Genomic DNA, 11,171 nt, shown 5'->3' with positions numbered 1-11,171 from the left:
ACTCGAATCTTCCTGGTTGCAAGGTCTGAACTAGCAGGGCATCACTTGCCAGCAGCTTGCCTGATTCTACCATCACTGATGGCCTCCAGTGAGCCTCCAGCGGTGGGATGAGACCCCTGAGGATGAACCTAGAAAGCTGAGCCCATCTGCTCATAGTGACACTTCCCAATGTGACACGAGCCTGCTGAGGTGGACATGTGCCAAAAGTGGCCACCATCAGGAGGCCCAAGTGAATGCAGTGGGGCAGGGAGGCGGAAGAGACCCTCCGCGGAGATCCTAGATACAGCTCTGCCAGCAGGGCCCTGCGGGAAACCCAGCCTCTAGGACACACCTGCCCCGCCTGAGTGCATGGGCTGCTTTGAGCACAACTTTTGTTCCCAGGGTGACTTTACAAGCCTATTCTATTAATAGTGGCAGAACTTCAAATGGGGACAGCAGCCCCAAACCTCTCTCTGCGTTCTGTGTGATGTGCTAGAGGATGGAGGCTGGAGCGGCAGGTTTGGCCCTGACTTTCAGTATCTGCCTCAGCGCTTCCCTCCCTGCCACTCCCTCCCCTTCTCTCTCTCTCTCTCTCTCAGACACACACACACACACACACACACTCACACAGTGTGTATCCTATCCTGGGGTTCATGAGCAGGAATGTCAGGTGCCAGCTGTCCTTTGAGCTAGTGTATGTATAAATGATGATCTCCTTGAGAGTAACCCATAAAACTGGATCCTGGGGAGAAAGGCAGAAACTCTGAACTCCAGGTGCCCAGAACTTATGATGTATGTATCACGGTTAAGACACTGGCTTTTGAATCAATCTAGATAGGGTCGTAGTCCTTCCATCTATGAGTCATAAGACTTTGGCCACCTCACTTAGCTTGTCTGTAAAATGGGAAAGTATCCAGAGGGTATGGATGTTTGGGGTCACTAAGGTACCCAAGCACCTAGCATACAAATAGTTATTATTGTCCTACCAATAACAAGTCCTGCCAGGGTGCCTGGCTTGTAGTAACTGCGCAGTAGGTGGCTGTAGGCTAGAAAAATCTCTGTAAGGGCTGACCTCACCAAGTCCCAGACTTCTTGGAGCAGGGAACTCAGGTAAATAAGGACTAAGACTTGAAGCCCTTGGTCCATGCTCCACCCACCCACTGCCCACGGCCTTCCTCTTAGGCCATGCCTGCACTCAGCCCACACTCACATTTGGGGGGCCACACACCCACACTTCCTCACCCCTTTGTTCTCTGTGTTGGTCTTGGATCCCTGATACCTTTAAACTTTCAAGCAACCAGGATTTATACTTGTAGATCCCTGTTTGAGTCCAGCACTGTGCACACATTAGTGGACAGCTCTGTACCAGGAGTATAGCTAACTGGCTATGAAACCCAGGCGTTTAATTCAGACAGAAATGAGGCTGAACCCCAGCTGTGCCACCAGCCACCTGTGCAAATCTATGCAAGGTTTTTCAAGGCTTCTTGGATCTTCCTGAAAGAGTAAGATGGGAGTATTAACATGTTAAGTGTTCTTCTAAGAATTAAGTTTGTAATATTTGTAAACACCTAATAAATGTTAGCATTTTATTAACACTTGTGTTACTAATGTATTTTTAACAAATGTAGTGCTAAAAATTAAACATGACTGGATTGATGATTTTTGACCCACACACAAGAGAGCTGTAGCATATTATCCTTTGCACATGTCTGGGGTGTGACTTGGGCTTGTTCTTATCTTAAGAAGGGTACAGAGTAAGGAGAGAAATGCCATCAACTCTAACAAAGGAGTGACAAGTCACCCATTACTCATAGGGACTTGCCACTTTGCTCAAAGCTCCCATTGTTGCCTGTAGTGAGTTCTCCTTTCCATGACCATTGGCTGACTACTGACGATGAATGGTCTTCCAGGGCAAGACATTGAGGGAAACCACAGCACTGCTCAGAGTCCTTCTGGAAGGCATAAGAATTTGTTTCTCTTTATCTTTTAAAATTATGTCTTTTAATTTTTATCTCTTTAGTATCCTCTCTTCTTTTCTCTACTTTATTTACTTTTATTTTCTCTTGCTTTATTTATTTCTAAAGCATCCTCCACATTAGATCATGTAACTCTGAATTCTTGCAAGGTTTCCCAACCCACCCAGATGGAACCCCAGGTCCTTGCAGTCACCCATAAAGCCCTGAAGGACTTGGCCTCTGACCCTTCCTTACTTCCTTCCCTCCCATTCCTCCTATTTGCTCAGTCTCAGCCAGCTGTCTTGCTTGAATATGCTGAGCAAACTCTCAGGCAGGACACTTGCACATACTGTTCCCTTGCCTGGAATGCTTTTCCCTCATGGGTCCTCCTGGCTCCTTCTCTCATTTCTCTCAGGCTTATGCTCAGAAGTCATCTTACCAGAAAGGACTTCACTGACAATCTCATCTAAAATAACACTGGCCCCCTGTCACTCTGTCCCCTTGACTCTGTTTGTCTCTCTGTATAGCACTTGTTACCTCCTGAAATGTGTGTGTTTGATTGTCCAGATTCTCCCACTAGAATATAAGCTCCTTGGAGGACAAAGATTTGTATTTTTTTTTAAATTTTTTTATTTATTTATGATAGTCACAGAGAGAGAGAGAGGTAGAGACACAGGCAGAGGGAGAAGCAGGCTCCATGCACCGGGAGCCCGACGTGGGATTCGATCCCGGCTCTCCAGGATCGCGCCCTGGGCCAAAGGCAGGCGCTAAACCGCTGCGCCACCCAGGGATCCCAGATTTGTATTTTGTTTACTGCTGTAGACCCAAACTTCACACCATCCTGACACAGTGGCCATCAGGAAAAACTGAGTGAATGAATAGTGAATGATGACTAATGTCTCCTAAGCTTGGGGAAGGGACTTCTTCTGTAAAAACACTTCATTATGAGAGTCTACAGGTGCCTGTGGTCAGTGCTCACTCACACCATGGACAAGAAGACTCAGGATGAGTGGGTGCCTCTTCCTACTGACTATTTTAAGTGATGAGCCTAAAACAAAGAACAGCCAGCAGATGAGGGGATGAGCTTCCCATAGCAGGTCCTAGGTGCTATGTGTGCTCAATACATGTTTGAATGAAAAGTTCCAAAGGTAAAAGGGGGAAGAAATGATTATGTAAAACCATGAGATTTGTGTAAGTTTTCCTTACAAGAGAGTTAGAAGGAGGATGTTTTTCGAGTCAAGAGAGATCCTTTTGATGGCTCTCAAGTGATATCCTTTTTCCCTGGTATTTTATATGAGGTTAGGAAATCAGGGCTTTATCATCTCTTTATAATCGTATGTCTGGGAAGATCAGAAAAATGTTTAATGCTCTTTTTGCTGCTAAATCACAAATTTTCACTAAGATAAAAAGATGATATTTAACTTCTTACAGAGATGGATTTTTTTTTTTTTTTTTTACAAAAAGTAAGTTCTTTTTGTAACAGAAAGAAAAATCAATTAATACATAAGAGAACACAGAAGAAGGAAAAATGATCACTGGAGAGCTCATCCTCTGACAAACAACACAGACAACGTGGAGGTGATCATCTTTTAGGACACCTCTCGGTGCCATGTGTACAACGTAGACGCATGGATTCCTTTTTACCTAAAGGGGCTCATATCCCACACTTTATAGAGGTCCAATACTATATTTTGAGGACACTTTTCTGTGTCAAGATATGTAAATATTTGACATCACCTTCAATAGTTTTTCATGGAATACTGTGTGTAGCCGGTTTCCTGCTGATACATACTTAGGTTTTCCCAACTCTTTCCTGTTAGATGAAATTAAATATACAGGGCACTCCATGGGCATATTCCAGGCAGCTCTTGTCACGGTGGATGCTTCAGTCACTGATGGCATCATTACTCTGGAAATCTGTCATTGGCCAACGATCGCCCTTCCCATGCCCCAACCCAGAAAACACTGTCTTAAAGGCCCCCCAAATACCCAGATCCTAATATATGGAGGAGGACTCGCTTACATTTTTTTGATTTCCTAGAAAAATTCAAAGATGCTTTTATATTGTACTTGGCATGAATTGTTTCTGCCTCTCTGGAATCCATCCCCTCACTTTTGGGTAACACCAGTTTATGGAAAATCATCCCTCTCCTGCTGGATACAGTCCTAATGGACCTGAGTGTCACCAAAACCCTGTGTGTGGTTCCCTGAAACAGCTGGCTTCTACTTCCACTCCTTCCTTTTGCCCTCCTTCCTTTGCTCCTCCCCACCCCCAGCCTCCAGGTCACAAGTCTGGAAGCTACTAGGACTTAAGTTTCTGATGGTGGGCGCTGCCCTCGGCTCTGGCCTGGTGGAAGCTGTCAGCGGGCACAAGGCAGCAGGGGAGGGGGCTCAGGTTACAGAACTAGGTCACATCTAGGGGGAGGGCTGCTCTTCTGCTTCTCCATTCATTGCCAAAAGAGCCCAGAATTCCATGAGGAATCGTGGAGGTCTAGTTTTGCAGAGTCTGGAGATGGGCAGTGACATATTCCTTAGGACTGTCCCCAGCATGGATGGATTAAGAGGTCCTCGGGCAGGTAACTGATATTTCACGGTGGCTGTTTCTGCCAACACCGGGTACTGAAAGGTATCAGCTGTTCAGCGCAAGTAATCAAATGATAGGGAAAGAGAGGCAGGGGTGGGCAGGGAGGAAACTAGCCCTTCTGCAAGTCCACTCTTGGCCAGGCCTGTGCGGGCACGTTCACATTTGCTGTTTCATTTACCGCCTGTGCCAGCAACCCTGGCTCTCCTCCTCCTCCTTCGCGTGGAGGAAATAGGATGATGAGAACTGCTAGGTGGAAAGTCGCTATGATCTGATGAGATGGGCTTTAATTCATCTGTATCTTGATTTCAGAGTTAAGCTCTTTCCCCTTACCTCATTGCCATCAGTGGCCCCCCAGGACAGCCTGATTTTGCAATAAATCTCTTTGGATGGAGACGTCTTCCCGCCAAGGATTACTGCTAAGTCCCATGTGGACTCATCAGCACCATTTGCTTCCTTTTCCGGCTGACATGTCATCTGAGGAGAACGATGTCAAAAGTTGGTGTTTTTCTCGAAAACTCTTGGTGAGCCTCCCTCCAGACTGCAGTTGGCTCAGGGGCACCATTTTGGCTGCAATCCCGCAGAGTTTCATTTTCACTTTTTTATTGAAAAATCGAAATCTGGGGAATTAGAGCCTTTCCATATTGATTTTTCAGGGGCAAGTGAAAATTACATTCTGTACAGGACCAAGAAAGTGCCACCTTGAGCGGTGACAGAAGTGACGCTGGCGTGACGTGAGGGCAGGCGCGCGAGGGGGCACACGGATGCTATCTCTGTGTCATGTCTCAGAGTGGCAAAGCAGCAACGACCTTTAGATCCACGTAAAATGACTTCGGGAAGTAAAATTCCATCTTACTTTGTTTTCTGTTGAAAGGAGAGTTGAAGGAAGAGACCTGTTGTGAAGAAAGAGCTTTGGACATGGGGAGTCTCCAGTGTCCCCTTCCGCTTGGTCGGGGCACAGAGGTCGAGCCCACCCTCAGCCCCTCCCTGCAAGCCTGTCACTTTGGGGACTGTGAGGAGAGCCAACCTGACTTCTGGTTCATTCATTCACTTTGAGGCCCAGTGTGTTCGGGGCTCAGATCTCGCTCTGCCACCTACTACCTGGATGCCCTCAGGAATCCCCTGAGCCTCGGTTTGCTTATCTGTGAGTTGGGGATAATAATTAAAACGACTGCGTGAGGTTGCAGTGAGGACAGACTGAATGAATTAACAAGGTGACCCATGGGAAGCATTTGGGTCTGTCGTGTGAAGTGACCTCTCACTTCCTAGCGGGGCTCCCCCCCACACACACCAAAGGGTTTGATGCATCAAAGGTCTTAGGGCGCTGGGTGCCGGTGGACACACCTGTGATATCCACTGCCATTTGGTAGTTTAGCTCCTTTTTTCTGTTCCATTAGGGTAAATGCCTCATCATTGGTTGTGGGTTATCCCCCCACAAAATTGCCCTCTGGCAAAAGATGCTCATTTCCAGAAGCAATTTGTTCTTTTCTTCTTTGCCTCCTCCTACCCTCCCACCCTCTGGAGCACCTGCACCATGTCCTATCTTTTCCCTTTTCCATATGCAGGCTAATTGTTCATGTCGACCACGGCTGGCTCAGAAAGCAATTCTGGCAGGAAACAGGCGGTCTCTGCGGTGCCCAAGGAGAGGAGCCCGGGACTCGGGATTCAGGCTGCTCCAGCCCCCCAGGCACGAGAGGCCACCCGAGGCAGGGCATACTGAGCCAATCCGCAGGATGCCTCTAGGGGTCTCCCGGGCACCCTGGCTGCAAAGGTAGTCCCCTGTCCGCGCCAGCATCTACAAGCGTTTCAGCCAGATGTGCAGGCCTTGGAATGAGGAGGCAACCACTGCTTTGAAGATGAAAAGTGCCCAGAGCACACTAAGCAGCTTTATTACTGCGGGTGCTGGGTGCAGCCACCAGAGGTGTCAACCCCCCCCCCCACCCCCGCCCCGTACCCTCACTGCTCGGGAGGCCATGGAAGGCAAACTCAGCCAGAAATGCAAAGTGCAAAGAAGAGGAGCAAACGGATGCTGGGCTGGGAGGGTAGGGAGGGCAGGATGCCTCTGCGGTGGGAGCTGTCTTCAAGGAGTCCTCCTCCAACCTGCAGAGTCCAACACTGGACCTGGCGTGCTGCGGACAGATCACGTTTCACACAAGCAGCTGTGCTACCTGGCACACAGGTGTGGGTTCTGTGCTTGCCAGCCGCTCTGCAGTGCCCTGCTTCTCTGGAGGGGGCGGAGGAGGAAGAAACCTGCCTCCCTGTTGCTGCCAAAGGCCAGGAGGGGGCCCGGAATCCCTTGCCACCAGGCTAGGGGTGGGGGATCTCTGAGGCTCCCTAGGCCCCTGCTCATGTGCTCACCTGGGACAGGGGCTGTGGCTGGATGGCAGGTGGAGCAGGGGAAGCGGGAACCCTCCAGCGAGCTGGCCAGGGCCCCCAGGAAGGTTGGTAGGGGAAAGAAAGCCCCAAAGAGTAGGTCCCTGAGCGCCTGAGTCAGGAAGACCCAAGTTCAGGTCTCACCATCACCTTGGACTTGTTGTGAGGTCCCAGTCAAGTTTCAGGCCTCAGTTTCCCAGGGACCCAGGGACGCTGCCATGCAGTCGTGGCCAGGCAGTTCTTTACCTCAGGGCGGATGATCAGGCCCCGGTACCACCAGTGTCCAACATAGCTCTTTTCCCCTCTTTCCAGAGGAAAAGGGCTGGCCATTCAGAAAATGAAAGTCATGGAGAAGCAAATCGAGGGAGTTTGGATGTGCCCCCCCTCCGGCCCCCAGCTTGCTGGGTCATGCCCTCTTCTTTCCCTTCCCATCACCTCCTACCTTGAGATTCTGCACTTCTGTGACAGGTGAGGTGTTTCTCCAGTAGCCATGGACTGTGTCCGCTTTGCCCGCCATCCTGTCTCCAGCACCTTCTCTGCACTCAGGAAGGCATGATAAACATCTGCACAGGAGTGAATGGGAGGTATCAGAGGGTGGATGGAGGGGAGGGTGTCCTCACTGCCTCTGCCTTGTCTGTCCGTGATTTGAGGATGGAAACGTGCATGCTCAAAGGATGGATGGTGGCCCTAGATCTCTCTCCCCATTCTCTCTCAAATTTCTCCTTACCTCTCCTCCACTCCTGGCCACCTGCTTCCAGCTTCATGCCTCTTCCCTGCCTTCTCCTCCTACTTCCCTTCTCTACTCACACCTCCATCCACCCTGCCCATCTCTCCTGAGGCTGGGAGGTGGGACTGTCCTGGTCAGGACACAGTTGCAGGAGAAGGAGAGTGATGGGGTCCCAGAGTAGGCGTCATGCAAGCTCTGTGCTTTGGACAGGGGGATAATGGCTGCCTTTCTGAGTTTGCTTTTTGGAGGTTGCAGTGAGCATCCCTTGTTCTATATCCCTCTCATGCCTGTTAAAAAAAAAAATCACCACAGCCACATCTCTTTTAGAATTTGTTTCTCCCTGAGCTAGGCTGGGCAGGTGGGATGGCCTTGCCACAGGCCGTCCCTCCACTGGGCATCACCCCAGAAGGACCTCCCCTGCTAGCTACCCCTCTCAACTACCCTTCTACAGTCAATGGCCTGTGTTCAGCTTATTTTCCTGCTGGCGAGGGAGGAAAGTATGAGTAAAGGGAACGGATGCTCATTCAGCAGCTGTACGTGCCAATTGCTGTGCTAAGCACTTTATAATCAGCACACCACTGAGTTCAGTGCGATTCCTCTCCCCACTTTACAGACAAGAAAACTGAGGAACAGAGATTGATTGATTAATTGATTGATTGATTTGAGAGAGAGAAAGTGTGTGAATGAGAGGGAGAAGCAGACTCCCGCTGATCAAGGAGCCTGACTCAGGGCTCGACCCCAGGACCCTGAGATCATGACCTGAGCCAAAGGCAGATGCTTAACCGACAGAGCCCCCCCTCCCCAGGTGCCCCAGGAACAGAGATTTTAAAACTCTCCCAACATCATGCAGTTGGTAGATGGCAGAGCAGGGGTTTGAATTCTGGTCTGTAGGATGCCGCCTCCACCTCCGATCTCTCCGTATGGTTCAGCATCACTAAACAACCTCACAGGCTCATCTGTGCAGATGATCTAATGGCCATGAGGCCGTGGGCCTACGTTCTTTCTCTCTGGGCAACCGTGTCCTCTTGGGATGAAATAACCACTCACTCACTCAGGCACCTAGCACCTGCTGCGTACCAGGCCTGGCTCTCATAGCCGGAGACAAAGTCGGAAGCTGGGCTGACAGAGTGTCCCCCACAAAGAGCTTGTAACTCTGTGGAGAAGCAAACACAACATAGGAAGGAGGGAAAAACACGCACGGAGCCGACTCAGTCCTGTCTTGGCATCGGCCGGCCAGTGGCCCGCGCCCAGACGCTCTTTCTGTTTGGGTCTGTGTTTTTCCCGGTGCCTGAGGACTGGCTCAGTGACCCTCACACGACACTCCACCAGGAATGGAAAAATCACTTGTTGAAAATGTAGACAGAGCATATAAATCCTCGGCACGACAGACAGTCCGTCTCCCTCTCCCTCCTCTTGCCCTGGCTCTGATTCTGTGTAGGAGACACATTATCAGGGTTTTCTAGTACATTTTTGCGTTGCTCTCGAAAACACACAGACCAGCTCCCGTAAACCCTTGACTTAATCCAGGTAGGATCTCTCTGTGCCATAGGCTGCAGAGCCTCTTCGGTGACATGACGAAACACAGAGGAGGGGCAGGTGGGGGGACAACCCCAGCCTGATTGTCAAACCCCCAAAACTGGTCTCTGATGGGGTAGGACAAGGCGTCCTCAGGTCCCTCCTCATCGCCATCCAAGAGAGGCTGCATAGAGTCCTTTCCTGCCTCATTCTGAAATTTCCCCAGAGTTATTTTGGACAGGTGGATAACAGGTCACTATTGATTTCTGTTCTTTCCAAGATATGAGCTAGCAAGGGGGACATGCGAGATGCTCACCCACGTTTCCTATTAGTGAGTATTTGGGGCACCGTGGGCGACATAAAACAAGACAGTGTGGCATTTCCTGCAGGACCCCCAAAAGGAGCAGTAGTTTCCAGTCCTGTCCTTCTCGGGGGATGTGCAGCCAGACCTTGCACCCGTGGGCAGACACATGTTGTCCCACACCACTCAGGGACCACGAGGACCCAGAGACACCAGAGCGCTCCTTCACAGAAAGAGGCTGGGTTTATAGAGTCTTGACTTCCAAGCAGCCAGCCCTTGGGCTGAATTACAGCTGGGCTCTGGGAAGGAGAGGAGAGAAGGTAGGAGATGGGGGACCTTGTGGTGAGCTTAGCTGACCTAGGCTGCCCCACCGAATGCTTCTGTACCTGGTCACAAAATGAAAGGTTACCCCACTAGCTGGTTGCGCCCACAGGATGCAAACAACTGGTTGAATTATTTTGTTTCCCACGCCTCTGCATGGCTGTTTTGGCTCTTAAGACACAACTTTAGTCAGGCACTTTTTTCTTCCTCCTGGCTTGGCACCAGGAAGGGTAGCAATATCTCTACCCTATAAGCCTTAATGTCCACATCTATAAATGGGACAAATGAACTTCCTGAAACATCACACTAGGTCACCTGTCTCAGCACTTTCATCAATGCTGCCTACAGTTTTTCCATAACTCAGGGGGGCTACTTTCCTCTTAGTGACTTCACCGATGGGGATGAGGGTGGGATAGGGGGGATCTCATGTTTAAGACAGGAAGGGTTGATGGCAGGTGATCTAATCCAGGCGCCTGTGTACTCTGAGATCAGCCCAAGTTCATGAAACCATCTGATGTGTCTTCTCTGCCTTCCTGGTGCAGAGACTTGCAAGAAATTGCTTTGTTATGGAAAGAGAACTTAATCCGCCCATTTTCCTTTACCTTCCACACCTAGCCAATACAGTCTTTGTAGTCTGCAAGCAGCTGGGAAGAGCTCTGGAAGTCTGTTTAAGATCCTTTCTTCTTTGAGAGAGGGTATGCATGTGTGTGGGTATGTGTGTGTGCATATGTGCATGTGTGTTTAGGTGTCTCTGTCTATGTGTATGCGTATATGTGTGCATATGTGTATGTATGTAGTGTGTATGTGTGTGCATGCATGCATGTGTTTTGTATATGTGTACACATGTGTATGTGTGTATACATGTGTGTGTGTACACATACATTTGACTAAGTTACTAGCGGGACAATTGGAGATTCCAAGCAACAAACAACATGAAACTCTTGAACTGACTCAGGGGGCCTCCCATGCCTGGGTACTTTCTAGCTCCCAGTGAGAAAGACTCTCTGAGGTCCAGAGTTTTGGTTTCACCCAGCTTCTTTGAATGCAAAGATTAGAATTTGAGAACTGACCCATCCATTTCTTGAGAAAACCAGAAGGGACCACTCTGTATGTTCCACATCAAGGAAATATACCGAACACATTCAGGCTTTTCTCAAGACAGGCTGGTTGGTGTGTCTTGTTTTCCATTCTAGCATATTCTGTATTGTGTGTTTGAGGTCACTGGAGATTTCCTTTCTTTTCTCTCTCTCTCTCTCTCTCTCTCTTTTTTTAGTTTCTGGGGTAGAATTTATTGATTCATCAGTTGCATACAACACCCGGTGTGCATTATATCACATGCCCTCCTTAATGCCCATCACCCAGTTAGTTACTCCATCCTCTTACCCCTCTCCCCTCTTGCAAACCTCCATTTGTTTCCTA

This window comes from Canis lupus, chromosome 7, assembly GCF_003254725.2.
Source record: "Canis lupus dingo isolate Sandy chromosome 7, ASM325472v2, whole genome shotgun sequence".
In the NCBI taxonomy this organism is placed as follows: Eukaryota; Metazoa; Chordata; class Mammalia; order Carnivora; family Canidae; genus Canis; species Canis lupus.
Note: the sequence above shows the minus strand (reverse complement) of the source record.